The 22521-nt window shown below is 33.7% G+C and overlaps 1 non-coding gene and 1 pseudogene across 1 annotated transcript; both read left to right on the top strand.

Annotated features, from left to right (window-relative positions):
• Window positions 1-287: 287 nt before the first annotated feature.
• On the top strand, window positions 288-4567 carry LOC115830953 (annotated as a pseudogene).
• Window positions 4568-21468: 16901 nt separating this feature from the next.
• LOC115831116 lies at window positions 21469-21575 on the top strand. Its single transcript, XR_004026650.1, has one exon. It is a non-coding gene; the product is annotated as a U6 spliceosomal RNA (small nuclear RNA).
• The last annotated feature ends 946 nt before the right edge of the window (window positions 21576-22521 follow it).

The following is a 22521-nucleotide window of genomic DNA, read 5'->3' as shown; positions in this document are numbered from 1 at the left end:
AAGAGCTTTAAAGTCACACTATCTTTGAAGAACCGGGTGAAAGATTAGAGCCATTTTGTAATTAATATACCCTATTATCTAATATTATGTGCAATATAGTTCTATTTCATTCACCATTGTATGTTTAGCACCTGGAAGACTACCTGGAACATATAAGAAATAAGTATTTGTAAGACAAAAGAATGTAAAATCCCACCTCACTTGGAGGACTACTACTTATATGGAAAATAATATTGATTGTCTTGCCCAACATTTATTCCAACAAGGGACCAGCATGCTTTTCCAGAATGCCGATGTTTGAAAACCAAACCCTTTATTCCACATGCAGTTTAGTACTTAGTTTCCTGATGGAGGCTTGGTTTTGCAAAATAAGCATCTCTGAGAGTTGACAGAAGAAAATAGTGTGAGGCAGTGCCCACTCTAGGAAATGATTCTTCTTTAAGCAACACTGATGTATACTTTTCACTTCTTCTTCTTCTGAGACATACCTAAAAGTTTCTGGTGTCTTGTTCTTAGGATCATATTGAAGCAGTAGCAGTTAGGTTTCTACATTTTAATCTCTGATTTTTTTCTACTTTTTTCCCTTTCAAACAAAAATTTAAAAAAATATAAATGCCTGTGCAAATAAGTAATTCACTTTTATCTTTTACATTTTTAAAGCCATTAAAAGTACATTTTAGATTTGTTCTGATTATTTGTTCCAAAATGAATCACCAGGAGTGGGTAGCAATTAATGAGCATTGAGAGGCTCTACATCACATCTGAAATGTAAGCTTCAAGAAGACAGAATGTCACCTAATTAGTCATGTTAGCTCTAACTAAAGCCTCCTCTCAGCACTTCAAGAGACAGTCAGTCACCCAACAACCACTATGTATTCACAACTCATGAAAGTACTAACAGCTATGAAGCCTCTTCAGTTTGAATTGCCAATGAAGAGTCTTAATTTCCCACCACAATATGTTGTTCATATGACTACATTAGTTGAGCTTCTCCAACCCAAATTCACAAAGTCCTAAGAGTCTACACACTAAGGCTCAAGGACATTTATACAGAATTGGATCCATAGAATGTGTTGAGTTATACTTGGTGATTGCATGAGATAATTTTTCAAGGAAGAAGTATCAGTCCTAATCTCGCTGAAAAAAAAAAGTAGAATAGATATTTACCTATGAGAATGAAAAGTAAATCATGAGAGGTTTGGTTTCTTAGAAACATACAGTCTGTGTCTCTTGGAAAACTTGCTTCAAAAGTAAAAGTTTGATTTTCCAAATTACTGTATTGTTCAACTAATATTCCTCCCTGCCAAATTGAGAGAAGTCTATTTGAATTTCCATCATTAGAAATTAAAAATAAACCTGATTTTTTTAATAGGAAAGTTAAAATTTAGCCCTTTTCTCTAACAGCAAATTTTATGACAATAATCAAACTTTATTTTTAATTAATATTATACTTGTTGACATTTTAATAATTTTAAATGACATTTTAAGTCATTCACTTTTATTTTTTACATTTTTAAAGCCATTAAAAATACATTTTAGATTTGTTCTGATTATTTGTTCCAAAAATGAATCACCAAGAGTGGGTAGCAATTAATGAGCATTGAGAGGTTCTACATCACGTCTGAAATGCAAGCTTCAGGAACATAGAATGCCAAAATTCCCATTGAGGAGCCAAAAACTTGCTGCAATATTTCTTTATCTATGTTTTCACAGTTTTCATAAACTAACATATATACAAGTATACGTTAACATCAATTCATTTTCATTTCAGAATACTCAAAACTACAGAAAATGTATGACAGAGCAAAGTTGAGTATTGTTGTACATTTAAGGAAGACTGTATTCTTTAGCCCTCTCATGAATAAAACTTAAAACTGAAGTTTTTAAACAAATTCTTGTTAACTTCTCCAACCTAAGACAGATGGAACAGAGCTTGCGAAATTTATTATCTAGGTTAGAGCTCCTCTCAGTGGCTTTATTTAGAATTTCGCATGGCATATACGTAGAATACTCTTAAATTTATGGTCCCACAAAAGTTTACAGAAATAAAGTAGGAAAAAGGCTCACTTCAATACTCTGAGAGATATTGAGGGACAACTATTTAGGTTTCTTTTGTATATCTATAAAATGTTAAAATAAGGCTACTTAGAATAATATAAAGTACTCCAGATTTTTCAGATTACCCAATCATGATCATGGTCTTTTCACATCAGAGATACAAAAACAAATATCCTTCAAACTCTGCTTCCACTAATAGCCTCTTGATGACTTCTAGCAAATCTCACCAACCTTGCCCTACCCGCTACTATTAATCTAATAGGAGAACTCTTTGAAACGTTCATTCTCTTAATCAAATATCACTATAGTGCTTATAGGACTTAATATACTAATTACAGCCCTTTACGCCCTGCATATGCTAATCACAACACAACAAGGAACACTTACATATTATTTTAACAGTATGAAACCTTCCTTTACACGAGAAAACACATTAATATTTATACATTTTGCACCTATCTTCCTATTATCCTTATACCCTAAAATTATTATGGGATTTTCATGCTGTAGCTATAGTTTAACCAAAACATTAGATTGTGAATCTAATAATAGAAGCCTGCAACTTCTTATCTACAGAGAAAGTATGCAAGAATTGCTAACTCATGCACAAATGCCTAACAATATGGCTCTCTCAACTTTTAAAGTATTAGAGTCATCCATTGGTCTTAGGAACCAAAAACACTGATGCAACTCCAAATAAAAGTAACAAACATGTATTTTTCACTACTGTAATAGCCCTAATTCCTTAATCTTACCAATTATTACTACCTTAGCCAATCCCTGCAAAAAAAGGTTCATACCCATTTTACATAAAAATATCTATTGCATGCGCCTTCATCATTAGCCTCATCACTACAACGTTTATATGTACAAATCAAGAAGTTATTACCTCAAACTGACATTGAATGACAATCCAAACTCTTAAACTTTCACTAAGCTTCAAACTATATTACTTCTCCACAATATTTATCCCAGTAGCATTATTCGTTACCTGATCTATTGAAGATTTTTCAATATGATATTTAAATTCAGATCCTAACATTAATCAATTTTTCAAATACCTACTTATCCTCATCACGATATTAATTCTGGTTACTGTCAACAATCTCTTTCAGCTCTTTATCATATGAGAAGGCGTGGGAATTATATCCTTCTTACTAATTAGCTGATGGCACAGCCGAGCAGATGCTAACACAGCAGCCCTCCAAGCAATTCTGTACAACCGCATCAGGGATATTGGCTTTATTTTAGCTATAGCATGATTCGTCTTATTCTCCAACACATGAGACTTTCAACAAGCATTTATTCTAAATCTTATCCAAGACTCCCTTACATTAATTAGCCTACTCTTGGCAGCAGCAGGAAAGTCAGCTCAATTCAGTCTCCATCCCTGACTTCCATCTGCTGTGTAAGGCCCAACCCCAGTCTCAGCTCTACTCCACTCTAGCACTATAGTTGTAGAAGTTTTCCTGCTCATCCACTTCTACCCTTTAATAGAAAATAACCCATTAATGCAAACCTTTACATTATTCCTCGGGGCTATTGCCATCTTATTTACAGCGATCTGCCCTTTAACACAAAATGATATCAAAAAAATGGTAGCATTTTCCACTTCAAGCCAGCTGGGCCTTATAATAGTCACAATTGTCATTAATCAGCCACATGTAACATTCCTTCACTTCTGCACCCATGCCTTTTTAAAGCTATATTATTTATATATTCAGGGTCCATCATCCATAATCTCAATGATGAACAAGACATTCGAAAAATAGGAGGGTTATTCAAGACTTTACCTTTCACTTCCTCCTCCCTTATTATTGGTAGCCTTGCACTTACAGGTGTGTTTTCCTCACAGGCTTTTACTCTAAAGACCTTATTATCGAAGGTCTTTGGAGTAAATATGTCACAGACCAACACCTGAGTGCTTTCTGTTACTCTTATCACCACCTCATTGACACCTGTTTATAGTACCCAAATTATTTTCTTCGCTCTGATAGGGCAACCTCGCTTCTCAGCTCTGATTATTATTAACGAAAATAATCCCTTCCTAATTAACTCAATTAAATGCCTAACAATTGGCAGTATCTTCGCTGGATTCCTTATGATCAACAGTATTATTCCTACTTCAGCTCCCCCAATAACTATACCACTCCATCTACAACTCACAGCCCTAGGTGTGACCACCTTAGGGCTCTTATTAATAATGGAGCTTAATCTCATAACTAATAACCTGAAACTAAAGCACCCATTACAGATATTCAATTTCTCCAACATACTAGGTTTTTATTCAGCCACAATTCACTGTTCAACCCCCCACTCAAGCCTGTCCACAAGCCAAAATCTGGCTTCACTTCTACTAGACCTAATTTGACTAGAAAAATCTATACCAAAGACCATTTCACAAACCCAAATTTCACCCTCCATTACCATATCTAATCAGAAAGGCCTAATTAAACTCTACTTTCTCTTTTTTATTCCATCCATTCTAACCCTACTATTAATTATCTAATCTATTACCCCGAGCAATTTCAATTGAAACATAAATACTAACAAACAGTGATCAACCAGCAACTACCACTAATCAACACCCATAACTATATAAGGCAGCCACACCCACAGAATCCTCATGCAACAGCCCTGCCCCCTCACCCTCAAAATTTATTCAACTCCCTATGCTATTAAAATCAATGGTGATCCCTACCCCATCGCACTCAACTATTCACCAAACCAACAGCAACTCTATTAATAACCCTAATAATAAAGCCCCTCAAATGTCAATGCTTGACCCTCATGTTTCAGGATACTCCTCAATAGCCATCGCCGCAGTACAACCAAAAACAACCATCATACCACCCAAATAAATCAAAAAGACTATTAAACCCACAAAAGCTCTACCAAGATTCAACACAATGCCACAATCCACAGCACCACTAACAATTAGCCCCAGGCCTCCATAAAGAGGAGAAGGTTTCGAACAAAAACCTACAAACCCTGTAACCAAAAGAATACTCAATAAAAATGAAGTATAAGCCATTATTCCCACATGGATTATAACCATGACTAATAATATGAAAAACCATCGTTGTATTTCAACTATAAAAACACTAATGACCAACACCCGCAAAACACATCCACTAATAAAAAATTATTAACTACTCATTCATTGATCTTCCCACACCATCTAATATTACTACATGATAAAACTACCGCTCACTTCTTGGCACCTGCCTAATTCTCCAGACCATTACAGGATTATTAAATGCCTTCTCTTCATTCGCCCGTATTAGCTGAGATATAAATTACAGCTGAATGGTCGGCTATTTTCATGTTAATGGCACCTCAATATTTTTCATCTGCCTCTTCCTACATGTTGGCCGAGGCTTATACTACGGATCATTTATATTCCTAGAAACCTGAAATACTGTTTTTTAATATACCGAGTTAAGTTTTGTAATTACATTTAATGATACAGTGATAAATAACTGGGTGGTGTTTAGAGTAATATGCTGCCTAATGAAGCAAGGAAGCCATCATTATTTAAATTAGATGTACATATAAAGCATAAAGAAATAAGGTAAAAATCAAAAGAATCCACTATGAAAGAAACAATTGTTCTTTCAGGACTTACCACAAAGTAGCATTTTCGATTTCCAAAACTTAAAATAGTATATACAATCTAGTGAAGAACAGTCAGTTAAAAAACTAAAATTGAAATACTACATACAACTATATATATAACACACTATATAACATTAATATTATATTATATTAATACTATATAATATTAAAATTATATATAAAGTACTATATACAGTTAGTGAAGAACAATTAAAAGACTAAAATTGAAGACTAACAAAATCAAGTGTTGATGAAGATGTAGAAAAACTCAGATTTTCATACACTGTGAATTTGAATATAAAGTATTGCAATCACTTTATAATATATTTCAGCCATTTCTTAAAGAGTTAAACATATGTCTGCCATATAACTAGCTATTTTATTTTTAGGGAAATAAAAGTATATACGAATACAAAGGTTTGTACATATATGGTTATTTCAGCTTTGTTTATAATAAGAAAAGCTTAACTCAATTGTCCATCATCAGATGAACAAATCTTAAACTATAGCATACTATAAAGTAAAATCCTAATCCTCAATAAAAAGAAATTGACCAATACATATGACGACATGGAAAAATCTCAAAACCAGTATTCTGAGGAAAAAGAAGCTAGACACAATAAATACTGTATGAGTCCATTAAAAAGTCAAACTAAATTGACAATATAAAATTATTAATTTTGATAGCTAGCTAGCAACATAGATAATTTTTAACATCTCTGTCATCTTAGAAAGTCCAGATACAGCTTTTTAAGAATAAAAGGCTACCATCTAAAAATATTAAAATATCATTTTTAACTTAAACATACAGAGCTCTTGAAAAAATAGCTAATTAAGGTCTAGGGCAGGAAATGTAAAAGATGGTGCAATAATATTTTTTCATGCCAGATCATGAAGAAGAATCAGCTGTCGAAACTGCCAACCTCATTTGAAATAAAATTACAAGCTAAATTAGAGAGACTATCACTGTTAAAAAATTGAATAACTTGAGCTTCAACAATGATAACAATTGCAATGGATTGTTACCCATAAAATTTGCTTTTATCTATGAGCCCATAATATTTTTATGAAAAAACAAAATTATCAATTTTAGAAGATAATAAGAAATTTATCCATCATCTTGAAAGCTGAGGAATAATGGGAAATGATAGCGTTTTTAACCTCCCTTTCCTTTATCAATTGTATTATCACATAATGAAATAAAAGCACATCTTTATGAAAATATTATAATGATTGGAAAAGAAACGGTAGAATTATAAAACCACCATTTTATAACCCCTTCCACAATGAATTAGTAAATCTGCACATTAAGCCTCAACATTACAAATGTTGTAATGCTAACGTTACAAATAGGGAGGTGGCTAGACTTTTTATGTTTCCTGTAGTCTTGCCCAACATGCCCTTTAGTCTTGACAAAAGGATCTGAGTCTGATTAAACTTCTGGATCCAGTTGCCAACTTTTAGAAAACACAAAAGACAGAGAATCATATTGAAATGCACGGTGACTGTGCAGCCAGCAAAATCCAGATAGTGGAAAACTTTCTAGGTCAAACACCAGGGTCCTTCAAGAGATAAATTGTAAGACAAAGAAAGAGATGACGGATACACTGAATAAGAAAAAAAATATATCAGTTCGTAAAAATTGACATGATTAAGTGATATTGTCTAGTGATGTGCATTTGTGTAATAAAACTTTTTTTTAGTAGGAAATTATTGTAACTTAAAAGGATTAAATTGTTTTGGAAAGAGAGAAGAATTTATTCCAGATTAGGACATTTAGAAGGGCTTCTGGGGCACTTGGCAATGCTTTGTTGTATGAACTGGTGGTTATTTCCCTTCTAACAATTCTTTATACACTGGTTTTGTGGGTTTTTCTGTCTTTTTCATTTTATTGTAGTAATATTTTTACAAAGAGGAAGAAGAAAGAAGATTCACACATGAGATTCACAAATACAGAATCTGTCTCTTTCATCAAAAGTTGATTTTAAGTTAAACTGTAATATTAAAATTAAATTACTGAACTGGCTTCTAATGAAGGATTGAAAGTGAATTCAATCATTTCAAAATGAAGTCCCCTTGCTTCATTTTGCAGAAAAACGAAACCCAACATTATGAGGTTCATGGAATTGCATTAAAATCTCTTTAAGTCCTTACAACATTATTCTGTGAGATGGGTTTCTTTTTCATTCAAATGAAATGAAAAACCTGTTCATTTATGTATATTTGCAACACATGTAGCACTGTTATTTATGTAATTTAGATTAGATAAATTAAATACAGCAACAAACAAATCTTATTTGATACAAAAATTTTAAATATTGATATAAGCAGTATTTATTCAAAGTGTCTTACATAAGCATTTAATTTGAGCAATTGCTATATCACTTATTTATTTATATGTGTGGAACAAAAAAGTTACAATATAAAATTAACTATGCTAATCACCTATACACAGGTTTTCAGCACATAGTAGCCACAGTTTTACAACTCTTGTACTTGCCTATATATGTCTTTGTTTTTACTTAATTAAAATATTGTATCTGTTGTATCTACTAATAAAATTCAGACTTGCACTTCACATCATTTGGCTTTTACATTTTATTTTCTTGTAATCCATTTTACTGTGTTTCGAAAGAATTACTCTACAATAAATTGGAGTTTAAATAGCCTAGTCCATCATTATAGATAATTTGGGAAGTACTGCCTTTCAACATTTAGCAGAACATCTTTTATTCATTTAGAAATGAATATATATTAAGTTGAATTTTTAAATTCAACTCACCAGATTTTACTGCTTGATATTGCTTCTTAGATCTTAACATCTTCTTACCTCACATTTTAATTTGTACTACGTAACAATATTTCAGTACAGGGCATACTTAGCTAATTTAATTCAGCGAAATTCAGTTTAGTTCTACTAAATTCCTACCATGTGAAACATGCAGAGTTAGGCAATAAAGGGATAAAGGAATCATTAATAAATTGTCCCAAGCCTTAAGCAGTTTAGAGTCCAACATGAAGTATGAGAAAGATACACAATTACTTTTTTTTTTACTTTTAAGTTCAGAGGTACAAGTGCAGGTTTGTTACCTAGGTAAACTCACGTCTTTGCAATTGTGAATAGTGCTGCAATTAATGTTACTTTTATATAAATCAAATAGAAAGTGTGACAAGCATTTTAACACGTAGGGAGAAATCATATTTTATTTAAGAGATCAAGGGATCTCTTAACTAATTAATTAAAATAAGTTTGAAAGGTATTAGTAGAGAGAAAGAGAAAAAAGCATCAATAAAATAATTAAATGAAAACACATTGCTCTATATTTTCACATAAAAAAGCACTTGAATGAATGGAAACATAAATGTAATAGTAGACAGCATTTGAAAGATATATTATTGAGGACATCAAATACACAAGCTAAATAACATTTATTATTTCAACAACCAATCGCATTGTTACACAGGTCCATGTCACAGGCTACACGTTAGAAAATAGTGGGTGGGAGAGCACAAGATGAAAAATACGAAGATAAATTAACCAAATGATCTTGTCAAAAGATACTTATAACATGGTGATAAATTCTGTGACATAGAAATTATAAGGTCTAAGAGCATAAAGATGAAAAAAGTCTTGTCTTTAAGCTATGATTTGGGGCTTGAAGTATGTGTAAGGGAATACTAGACAAAGCAAACAAGAATATTAGAGGCTTAGGGGAGAGCATCCATTTATTTAGCTATATATTTAAAATTCATTGAATTTCTACTAACTTTTAGGTTTTCACTACTTACAGCTTTACATATAAATGGAAATACACAGTACATAATCTTTTGCATCTGATTTCCATTACTTAATATCATGTTTGTGAGACTCATCTATGCTATGGCATAAAGACTCGTCTGTGCTATGCCATCCATGCTATGAGACTCATCTGTGCTATGCAGTTTATTTGCTTCCACTGATGGATAGTATTATTTTGCATGAATATTCCACAATATATTTATCCATTCTTCTTTGGAGCTATGACTTATGCTGCAATAAACATTCTTGTAATAATTTTTGTCAAGCATATTATCATGAGTTCCTGTTGGGTATAAGCATGGGAGTGTAATTTCTGGGTCAAAAGTTGTGAATGGTGCCAAGAGTAACTACCTTATAATATCAAACTATTTTTCAAACCCATATCAATTTATACTCCTACCAGCTCATATGAGAGTTGTCATTAATTTTTGTTCAATGAGACCTTGCTGATATTTAATTTGAGCTATCTTAACATGTCAATACTAGGATGTTGTTGCATTTCATTAATTATTAATAACATGTATTAGCACTGTTTATATGATTATTAGCTATTTGGATTCCTTCTTTGGGAAAGTGGCTGTTCAAGTAATGCTATGTTCTCAGAAAGAGAAGCGTCTAGTGAAAAATCGATTTGAGGTTGTGAGGAAGGTAATGAACTTTATTGCAAACATCCCAGTTTGAGCTACTAGTGAAACTTACAGGTGAAGATGTTTAGCAGAGTGTTGAAAAGTGATTTGGAGCTTGCAAGGAAAGACAAACAATTCCTAAATCTCCATCTTTGCAAAGACAGGAAGAAAAAAAGTCAACAACACGAGTGGAGAGAAGTTAGAACAGAAATATTATTTTCGATAAAACAAGAACAAAGGAAGACGCCACAGACAGATTTTGTGATAGAAAAGTTATTGATGGAGTTAATGTCAAATGACCTCTGTCTTATCGGACAGGAAATTGATGTGGACTCAGCTAGTGCCAAACTATTTCCAGTGTTCTAAAATCCTGTGCAAATAAAATCCTTTCTCTGTTGCTTTATCTGTCAAAGGAAACTTAATTTCTTCCAAGTTTCTTTCTCTGAAATCTTGTAGTTCTGCGTCTCTTTTAGTTGCTATAAATCTAATCCCTCTTGAGACAGAGTCTCTCTACACAGCTGCTTATATTTGTCACTTCCTAGATGTCTGTCAAGGGCTCCATGACCTCCAAGGTCCCTGGAGTGCCAAGCTTCTGTAAACTATTAAATAATTTCCTCCAGTGAAATAATCCTTTCCAACAGGGATTTTATGGACTCATCCTGCCTTCCAATCATTTTTTTCATAGATTCTATGTAGTAAAACTTTTGCAAAGTTTCTCATGCTTTAACCAATGTATCCTGCAAAAGACTTTTGGACAAATGAAGCATTAAACTCAAATTTATGAATCTCTCTTTTATTGTTATATCCTTAATCTGTTGCTCAATAATTGTAGGATAGTAGTCTTGGAACAGACAACTTCTAAGTGAAAAAATAAGTAACATGGAATGAAGTTTTCTTTAAATTCCAAATGACTTCTCAAATTTTGACTATACCAATAATTTTTGTATCTCTGAAATATCTGGAGGAACTTCTCTTTCTTCTTTTTTTCCCTCCAAACAACGTTATAATGTAAAAGGTTTAAAAATGAATAAAATAAAAAAGTGTATCAAATATAAAAACGTATGTAGCCTTATATAGTAAGACAAAAGGAGCACATAAAACAAAGTTTGCTTTGTTGCAAAGGTGAAGTTATAAGTGAATGCTTATTTTGTATATTAGACACCATTTTAATGTACCAAAAATGCTGGTTATATAATAAAAATATGTTACCTGATTTTAAACCCAAGCAAGGATTTAGCTTCAACATCTTGGATTTAGAAATATGAGATCAGAGCCATTTTTTAAAAATTGAGACAGCAGGATAATAATAATTTATTCATAGGACCATGTTCAATCATTGTTATCATCCCATACTCTTATATAATACTCTAGTTTTAAAAATCTAACATTATTATCTAATTTGATGACATCATGTTTTATTTCTGCCACCTACTTCTTCCTGTTCTGATAATTCTACCAGGCTGAATTTAATTTGCCAATATAAAAAAATAAGAAAACACATGTTAATCACAAATGCCTCATTTGTGTAACAAAATGAACATATTTCTATAATAAAGTTTCCCATGTCAATATAGATATTGTTAGTACAGCTTAATTCTTTCTTATTTTCAGATTAAATAATTAACACAAATTGAAGCTCTAGTTTTTTCTGTGTTCTCAAAGGATCATTTTTTTCTCATATAGAGGTTCATCAAACACTTTGGAGTTTGTTTTTAACATAAACACTATCACTGGGAAAAATATTATGTCTAGTGAATAAGGCTTACATTTGCTTTCCGCGGTAGTAATAGGCATTTTATTAGACTGTTTTTAAGGAACTATCTGAAGAGGGAAGTATAAGTAATTATAAAGGAAAATCCTACCTTCGTAAGGAGAATTATTACTCCTAAGGATAAACCAAGAAATAATGCGAAGTGCTTCATGAAAATACCGAAATAATCATTCTTAGAATTATTTAGTAGATAAGATGAACACCATAGGTATTACTGTAGGGAAAACACATTTTTTAATAGCCCAGTGTCTAAAGCCATTTTATAAAGGCTTAGGCTGGGAACTCTGTAGTTCAAAATCTAAACTGACACAAGCAACTCTTCCCATATTTTGTAACTTTCCTTTTATTCTTTTCGGTTCTCTGTATAGGCCATTTATTTTACTATTTGAAAGAGGAAGTAATATTCACTTATGAAATAGTTTTCAGTACCATTTGAAGTTATTAAAGAAAAAATGTTTAAAAAATAGAACTATAAAAAGTCTCTTATTTCGCTGCAGTGTATTGTGCACAATTAGTGATTATTTATGTTCTCTCTAATTGTTAAACACTGTTAAGAATCTTGATAAAATAATATAAAACATCTTACCAATCTTTTGTAAAGGGTATTTTCACCTGTTGTTTAATGACTATATGATTAATTTAATCTGTATTTTTATAAAAGATTCCCAAAGATTTCTTGTGTTTTTCTGGAATTCAGGAAGGAAACAAAGTTAGAAGAGAACAGAAGATTAGATGAACACCTCTCAAGGGATGAAGTCAGACTTCATTTTTTTCATGTCATACCTGATTCTTTAATGACTCTGCCATGGTGGATCTTAGAAGAGTGTCCCTAAATGATGAGTTCTCACTTATTTCTGCTAAAAACACTGAGTATATTTTGTATGTATCTACTGATGACTTTTTTCAGTGCCATCATTAAATGTCATGCATGCATTTTTGGAAGATAAAAAAGCAAAATTATTCTGTGCATATAAAGGATGTTTTAGCTGACTGATTATAGCAGAATGAGGGGCCTTTTAAAACTCATATCACCACACAGGCAAGAAGTGGGTGCTTGGCACATGAGAGTAGAAAATACAAAAAGGAAGAGCTCAACTTCAAATCTGAAAAACAAATGATGAAAGCACATCATACCTTAAACTTGACTCCATAGTCCAAAAAACTACCAAAAAATAGCATAGCATATTAGAATTATGCTTTCAGAAGGTGCAAAAGAAAGAATAAAAGTATGGTTAAACAAGTTTAGAAAGAATACAGTGGTAAAACCCAAGGACCAAGTAGAAATTTTCCAGAATAACATTGGTTCTCATTGTAGATATTTCTTTTTCTCAAACATTCTTTTTTTTTTTTTTTTTTTTTTGTCAATAGTGTCACAATCAAACCAATTGTTTTGGTCAAAATCCTAGACATCTTCTGTGAATTTCTCTTTCTCTGTCTTTCAATATATAACCCAGTAGCCTATTTTATCTGCCTTACCTCCAAAATACATATCAAATCTTGCCTCTTCTTTCAATTTTACCTACTACTAACTTTTTCTAAACCCCATCCTCTCTCACCTCAGCTACTGCAAAGGTATCTGTGATAAAGCCTTTTAAATTCCAACATCCCCAATATCTATTCTCAGTTTAGAGGTGCTACCTTCCCACAAATCTGTTGTTTACAATACCCATAAGGTAAGTATCATTAACTTGAAGTTGAGGTGAATGAGCTATACACAGACCAGTAAATTGAAAAGTGTAATCCTTGAAGTTAAGAACTATGTGAAGGTAAGCTTTTTTGATGTGGTTACTATCACATGAAAAGGTGTGGAATCATACAGAGCGAAAGTCCAATAAGATTTTGGAAAAATTCTCTTGCCAAAAAATTATCAGTTTGACCTGTCAAAGCCCATGTCTATTTGACTCTTAAAGGCAGCCCTGGATCCCCAAGCCCACAGTAGCAGGAAGAGTCATCAAAAGTGTGTGGACACTAACAGCATACTGCACGATGCCATTACAGATATGGTCACAGAGGATAATACACGAGAGAGTTTCTTCCTGACAGCAAATTTTATTGTGAGAGCATGGGGGCCATGAGGCATAATAAAAAAGAAAAGCTTTTATTTTTTCTATCTAAAAAATGTATCCTGCTCTCAAGGCTGAAAGTCTCTGGAGTTTCTGCACAGCAGATTTTTAACATTGACATGTAACTGTGACAACTATATGTATTCTATTCTTACCTTTCTGAAACAGAATATAAAATACAGTTTTTCATGTTTCTTACTGCATCAATATGTATTGAGTTGACTCAAGACTACATATAACTTTTTTTTAGTTTATTGGTCGCTTGGTCATGAGAAAATACATCTTGCACTTGGAACTAAATGCAAATATATGGAACACTGATATTTTCTCTTTTCATAATTTGCGAATACCTTTGGTGTGGGGAAAAAAGGGTGAGTATGGATATTTAGTCAGGAAAAGACAGACCATGGTGATGACTAATAAGGTGTCCTGCTTGCATCCACTCTGTCTTATGTCTGTATTAAGTTTCCAGGGTATTTGGTTCCCAGTTAAAAACTATAATGTTCTGTATCCTTTGCAGCTAAGTATGGTCGCATCAATCAATTCTATCTACCAAGATACAAGAAGAAACAGATCTAACTTTTGCGCTGGGCCTTTAAAATGAAAGGTATTTACATTCCCTTTGGTCCTTCTCCCTTCCTGTTAGCTAGGATTTATTCATGAACTAGGAGGAAGAAAGGCATTTTGAATCGAGAGATAGAAACAAACAATTTATGATAATAGATCAAGAAGATAAGTTGAATCTGTTTCCTCAATACTATGGTTCTTAATTATTGGAGAATAATATTTAATCTAAAAATGTTAAAAGTAAATATCTATCTTGTTGACTCTCCTATGATATATAGACCTTCAAAAATAGCATCTTATAACCTGTATCCAAAATAATAGGCCTCCAAATTAATTTTTCCAATCTACACTTGCTTCACTAAAATCGATTCTCTTCACTGCAGCAAAAGGTAATATTTTCAAATAAAAATTAGAGTGCTCCTTCTGCATTAGATGTTGGAAGCTGAAAACAAAATTATAGCGATAAGAAAAAAACCATTTAATTTACAAAATCATAATTCTTTTTGGAAACATCGGAGATCTGAGGCTACAAGAACCTAAGTGAACTGGATTCCGAAGAGTGAAACGTCCCTCCAAATACAGATGGGACACAGAAACCATTTCACCTTTGACGAAGCACAAAAGGAAGTTACAAGTTAAGAATAAATAAAAGCGGAGTGGAGTTCACATCCACTCAAAAGTTATTTTCCACAGGCCACTTTCAGGTGCTCAAAACAAGGCAGGAAAAGTGCTTCCCTAGGTGGCACAGACATGCCTGTAGTGAACACGTCTGACTGACTCTAGAACAAACATAAAACACTGCCCATTCCCTCGATACTTCTTTTTCACATAAAGCCAAAACTTACGCCACTGAGAGAAGGGACGACAAGAAACCTTGTCCCCTGGGCCTAGGAAATGCTTCACTACTTCTGAGAGAGTCTCTAAGCCCCACGCTAAGCACAAAGTAAGAGCAGTTCACCACTGGAGGAATCTGAAGCCTGCAGTGCACTGAAGGAAATGATAGCAACAAGAAAAATATCAATCCAACTCAATTACTAATTAGACTCACTCAACCCTCCCACAACACACACACATAGGCTAACAGCCTGAGACAATACGAGGAGCACCTACTTCTGGACACAAACGCTGTTTTTTACACAATATCAGGCATTTAGTTTAAAAATAATCAAAAGACACACAAAAAAGGCAAGAGAGAAAGCAATCAACACAACAAAACTCAATGATGACTCAGATGTAAGAATTATCAAGCAAGGAACTTAAAATACCCATAAAAATATATATTTTTAAATCTAGAAAGGTGGACAAAAGATATGAGTTGTTAAATAATTTCAGCAGAAAGATAAAAACTATAAAGAAAATTTAGGTCAAGATGGAGTGAGTACAACTTCCATCTCCCAGTGATTACAACTGAAACTGTAGACAAAATATTTTAAAATTATATGAGTACCCCAGAACATATAAAACAATAAAATCAGAACAGATAAATTGGGAACTAAGGTCAAAAATTTAGTTCTAGTAAGTATGAGTTTTCTCAGGAGGCAGAGGCCATTCTAAATTTCCCTCTCTGCCTTGACCCAAGGGTGGGCTGAATCCAGTAACTGTCCAGTAAAAGCTGACAGCAAAACTCTAAGAGATACCATGTATTTCTACTTATAATATTGGGGAAAAAAAGGATTGGTGCCTGTGGAAGTTTGAAAGGAGAATCTATGTGTTTTGTTTCTTTGTTGTTGTTGTTGTTTTCCCTTTTCTTTATTGGTTCTAACCAAGGCTGGCCATATTTGGTTCTAACCAATTACAGAATTGCACTGCCACAGCAAAAATGATCAGGTGCTCAAAATGCTGAGAAAATAATTATCTGAGACCAGAGAAACCAGGAAACAGGACCTCTGTTGTCCGGAGTGTGAAGTGAATACTCATTGTTTTTTCTTTCATTTTCTCTGGTCATTTTATCCCAAAGTTGGCCAAGGTACATGGAACCACACAATATCACAGAAGACTGAAACAATAAGACAATTCCAAATTCTGTCCAGAAGAACTGGACAAAGGGGTCTCTGGGAGCCAGAAAGTGTGAGAGAAATCCTGGATTATAGTATTAAATCAAGCAAAGTTCCAAAAAGTAACTGACTCAAACTTCAGGAAAGCTCTGAAGACTACAATTCATAGCTCAGCATTTTACCCATCAATGGGGTAGAGGAGACAAATAATTTACTTTCCTGCACCTTTTAGTTATGAAAACATGACTGTACCCAAAAAGATATATATTTCCAAGGACTTCTGACACTTTCAGTGTGTAGGAAAAGTGGGTTCCAGAAGCCTGAGGGCATTCCTCCAAAAAGAGATGCAGATGCTAGCAGTAGGGACAGAAAACACACTGGGTGCCAGACTGTAAGAAAATGATAAAGGAATGAAGAGAAGATGTCAGTGGAATACTAATATCTGCTACACTCCCATAGCTTTATCCGTTGGGCTTGAACTAATTCTTGCCCAAATATTTTCCTAAATGAACAAGAAAGCATTACACTTATCTAGAGAATTCAATTGTACCAGACATCACTTTTTCCCTTAAAGTTGAAGAAACTACAGCCATATATATATGTGTGTACACACACACACACACACACACCCGCCTCTATATCTATATCTATTACAGCCATATATAGAGAACACATTTAATTACCTTGATGAAAATTAAATGTGTGGGGCTGGGTGCAGTGGCTCACACCTGTAATCCTAGCACTCTGGGAGGCCGAGGTAGACGAATTTCTTGAGCCCAGGAGTTTGAGACCAGCCTGGGCAACATGGTGAAACCCTGTCTCTACAAATAGTACAAAAAATTAGCTAGGCATAGTAATGTGTACCTGTAGTCCCAGCTACCGTAGGGCCTAGGTGGGAGGATCACTTGAGGCAGGGAGGTCGAGTCTGCAGTGAGCCATGATTGTGCAACCGCACTCTAGCCTGGGTGGCAGAGTGAGATCCTGTCTCACAAAAAAGAAAACGGAAGAAAATGTATAAATTTGAAGTGCATATTTATACATTATTGAAAAATTGATAAACCTATCTGAGCTGGATTGGTGACTTTCGAGAAAGAAATGGAATCTTCCAATTTAGGTCTGAGCCAGGACACAGGTAATCTATTCAAAATCATTAATAAATTGATAGAAGGCTACGGCTCTGCAGAAAAAAAATATACGTTTCAATCAACATTTTATTGGTATATCTTCCTACATGCTAATAAGAATTGGTTAGAGAGTGTTTCACACATTATGAACAAAGTGTCACTGGCAATACATGCTGTTTATAGTTTCATGCTACTTATTCAATTTTATGATTCAGCTTCTGGCATGATTGTTATCAACAATGCCATTTTTACTAACCAGTGCAGATGCTTCTGCTCACAACATACCATTCACCAAGCACCACCATCCCATGGCACCCTCACACCTGCTCTGATGTGGTCACTGAATACCACTTCTAATTTATGTTGTTACTTCTACTGGTCCCACTGCTCCTAAAACTGGCTTTGCCATCACTGGACATTACCACCATGTTTTAGGGACACTACTGTCATTTCTTCCAGTGGTCACCAGTTCCATGGTTGTAATTCTTTTCTTACAAGCCCTTGTTAATCTTTTTGAACATCTCTACCAACCTTGGGCATCTCTGACTTAAACTTACCACATTCATTGCAGCAGCCTCACAATGTACCAAACCTGTACAATGTTCTGTGGCCAAATGTGGGGAAATGTTTCTCTCTCTTTTTTTAATATCACTCTCTATTGGAAACTCAGTTTTTGTTTTACTTATATTCTTATATCTATTTTATATCTTTACTATTTAATAACTGTTATGATGAATACTGTTATCCTAAAAACATACAAAATATGTTTTAAAATTTAATAAAAAGTGCTTAGAGAGACCTTTAAGAATTTCTGTACACTAGAAATAAAAATTTTAAGAAAAAATAAACACTAATACTGAAACTATAGCCCACAACCTAGGCAGGAGAAAATGGATCCATTTATACCAAATCTGACTATACTTAAGTTTCAGAACAAACAGTAAAAACAGACTTATTAAGACTGTCATGGACATGACATAATTTTATATAAAATTTAAATACTCTGCCAAAAGGCTCCTAGAGCTGATAAACAAATTCAGTAAAGTTTCAGGATATAAAACTAATGTGCAAAAATCAGTAGCATTGCTATGTACTAGTAGCATTCAAGCTGGGAGCCAAATCAAGAATGCAATTCCATTTAAAACAGCCAGAAAAAAATAGCTAGTAATACATTTAACTGAGGATGCTAAGGGTCCTACAAGTAGAACTATAAAACACTGCTTAAAGAAATCATAGATGACACAAACAAATTGAAAAACATGCCATGCTCATAGACTGAAAGAACCAATATCATGAAAATAAGCATACTACCCAAAGCAATCTATAGAATCAATGCTATCTCTATCAAAATACCAACATTATTTTTCACAGAATTAGAAGAAACTATTCTAAAATTCATATGGAAACAAAATAAGAGCTCAAATAGCCAAAGTAATCTTAAGCAAAAATAACAAAGCCAGAGCCATTATATTACTTGACTTCAAATTACACCATAAGGCTACAGTAACCCAAACAGGTTTTTTCTTTACTAAGATAAAAGTAGACACGTAGAACAATGGAACAAGCTATAGAACCCAGAAATAAAGCCACAAACCTACAACCATCTGGTCTTTGACAAAATTGACAAAAATGAGCAATGGGGAAATTATTTCCTATTCATTAAATGGTGCTGGGATACCTGGCTAGTCAAATGTAGAAGAATGAAAGTGGATCTCCACTTTTAACTTCATACAAAAATTAACTCAAGATGGATTAAAGATTCAAATGTAAGACTTCAATCTATAAGAATCCTAGAAGAAAACCTAGAAAATATCATTCTGGACATTGGCCTTGGGAAGGAATTTATGACTAAGTTCTCAAAAGAAATTTCAGTAGAAACCAAAATTGACAAATGGGACCTAGTGAATCTCAAGAGCTCCTGCATAGCAAGAGAAACTACACAGAGTAAACAGGCAACCTACAGAATGGAAGAAAACTGCATCCAACAAAGGTCTAACATCCAGAATCTGGAAGAAACTTAAACAATTCAACGAGCAAAAAAAAAAATAAGCCCTTTAAAAAGTGTACAAAAGGTATGAACAGACATTTCTCAAGAGAAAATATATAAGTGGCCAACAGACGTGAAAAAAATGTTCAGCATCACTAATCATCAGAGAAATGCAGTTAAAACCACAATGAGACATCATCTCACACCAATCAGAATGGCTGTTACTAAAAAGTCAAACAATTATAGATGCTGGTGAGGCTGCATTGAAAAGGCAATACTTATACACTGTTGGTGGAATGTAAATTACTGCAGCCACTGTGGAAAGCAATTTGAAGATTTCTCAAAGAACTAAAAATAGAATTATCATTCAACCTAGCAATATCATTGCTGGGCATATATCCAAAGGAAAATAGATCATTCCACCTGTATTTTCATCACAGATATTCACAATCACAATAGCAAGGATGTGGAATCAACTTAGATTCCCATCAACATTGAATTGGATAAAGAAAATGTGGTACATATACACTACAGAATACTATGCAGCCATAAAGAAGAATGACATAATTTCTTTTGCAGCAACATGGGATGCAGCTGGAGGCTATTATCCTAAGCAAATTAATGCAGGAAAAGAAAACCAAATACCAAATTTTCTCACATATAAGTGGGACCTAAGTGTTTGGTACACTTGGACATAAAGATGGGAATAACATAGGGCTACCTGAGTCGGGGAGGAGGGACGGGGAAAAAGTCTGAAAAACTGCCTATTGGGTACTATGCTTACTACCTGAGTGATGGGGTTATTTGTACACCAAACTTCAGTATCACACAATATACCCATCTAATAAACCTGAACCTATATAATCAGAATTGAAAATAAGAGTTGAAATTATATTTTAAAAATTAACTGTCATGGGCATTATAATACTGCATTCATTCTAATTGTTTAGCATCTCTGCTCCACCTCTCCAACTCATACTGAGCAGTCAGCAGTCAAAGAGTTTTGTTCCAGGTTAAACTAGTGACACACTACCTAAATAAACTGATGTGTCTTATGAAGATGGTGCCCAACATAAGTGGAGTGAGAAAGAGTTGCAGAGAAAATTCAGAAGTAACTTTAGATTTTCACAGGCTATAGAATATTACAAAAAAAAGGAAAAAGAGCAGCTCTGTATGACATTTGGCTTCAGGATATTACCCACTGTTACATTTAACAGAATGAATGTCTATGCCCCAAAATAAGGTAGCAAACTCAGGAACCTGAGAATCCTGAATAAAAGCTACCCACACCATTTTGCTAGTACCTGTCACACTACTTTAACTATCCCAAGGGGAAGATATCTTCAAAGTTCTGAAAGAAAAAAACAATCTGTCAATCTAAAATTTTATAACCACTGAAAATATATTTCAAAAATGAAGACAAAATACACACATTTCCAGACATCTGAAATCTGAAATAATTTCTCACTAGCAGATTTACATTATAAGAAATGTTAAAGAATGTCTTCAGTCAGAAGAAAAATATCACTCTCATCTGAATGTATTAATTAAATTAGAAGTCAATTGCAAAATAAAATACTTAAATATTTGGAAATTTTAAAGTTTTAAAATTAAATAATTTAAAATAATTTATCATTCAATAAAGAAATCAATAGATTAAATAGAAACTATTTAGATCTGAGAAATAAAAACACTAAAAAGCAACATTTATGTGATGTAGCTAAAACGGTATTCAGAGAAAAAGTAATAGCTCTTAACATTTGTATTGCAAAAGACAAATGGTCTCAAGGAATGACTTCAGATTTCCTGTTTGAAACAGAGAAAAAGAGAATATCAAACACAAAGTCAAGAAAAGAAAGGGCTGCTCGCCTTGGCAGCATAAATACTAGAATTAGAACTATACTGAGTAGATTAACATGGCCCCTGCGCAAGGATGACACTTAAATTCGTGAAGCGTTCCATATTTCTGGAGTTTCTAACTAGAATGAGCAGTTTACAGAGGAACTTAAATGACCCAGGGAGCTGAAAAACACAGCATGAGAACTTTGTAAAGCATACACAAGTATCAATAGCTGAATCGATCAAGCAGGAGAAAAAGTGTTATAGTCTGAAGCCCATCTTGCTGAAATGAGTTAGGCAGACAAGAGTAGAGAAAAAAATAATGAAAAGGAAGAAATAAAACCTTCAAGAAATATGGGACTATGTAAAATGACTGAACTTACGATTGATTGGAGTACCTGAAAAAGATGGGGAGAATGGAACCAAGTTGGAAAATGCACTTAAAGTTATTATCCAGCAGAATCTCTGCAACATAGCAAGACAGGCCAACATTCAAATTCAGGAAATACAGAGGACATCACTAAGATACTACATGAGTTATCAAACCCAAGACACATAATCATCAGATTCTCCACGGTTGAAATGAAGGAAAAAATGTTGAGGGCATCCAGAGAAAGGCCAAGTCACCTACAAAGGGAAGTTCATCAGACTAACAGCAGATCTCTCAGCAGAAACTCTGTAAGTCACAAGAAAGTGGGGGACAATAGTCAACATTCTTAAAGAAAAGAATTTTCAACCCAGAATTTCACATACAGCCAAACTAAGCTTCATAAGCGAAGGATAAATAAAATCCTTTTCAGACAAGCAAATGCTGAGGGATTTCATCACCACCAGGCATGCCTTGCAAAAGCTTCTGAAGGAAGCACTAAATATTAAAAGGAAAAAACGGTACCAGCCACTGCAAAAACACATCAAAATATGCAGGCAAAAGACACTATGAAGAAATTCCATCAGCCAGTGTGCAAAATAACCAGCTAGCATCATGATGACAGGATGAAATTCACACATAACTATGCTAACCTTAAATGTAAATGGGCTAAATGTCCCCAGTTAAAAGACACAGATAGGTAAATTG

The sequence above is a fragment of the Nomascus leucogenys genome, chromosome 17 (assembly GCF_006542625.1).
Source record: "Nomascus leucogenys isolate Asia chromosome 17, Asia_NLE_v1, whole genome shotgun sequence".
Classification (NCBI taxonomy): Eukaryota; Metazoa; Chordata; class Mammalia; order Primates; family Hylobatidae; genus Nomascus; species Nomascus leucogenys.
Note: the sequence above shows the minus strand (reverse complement) of the source record. Positions and strands in the feature narration are given on the sequence as shown.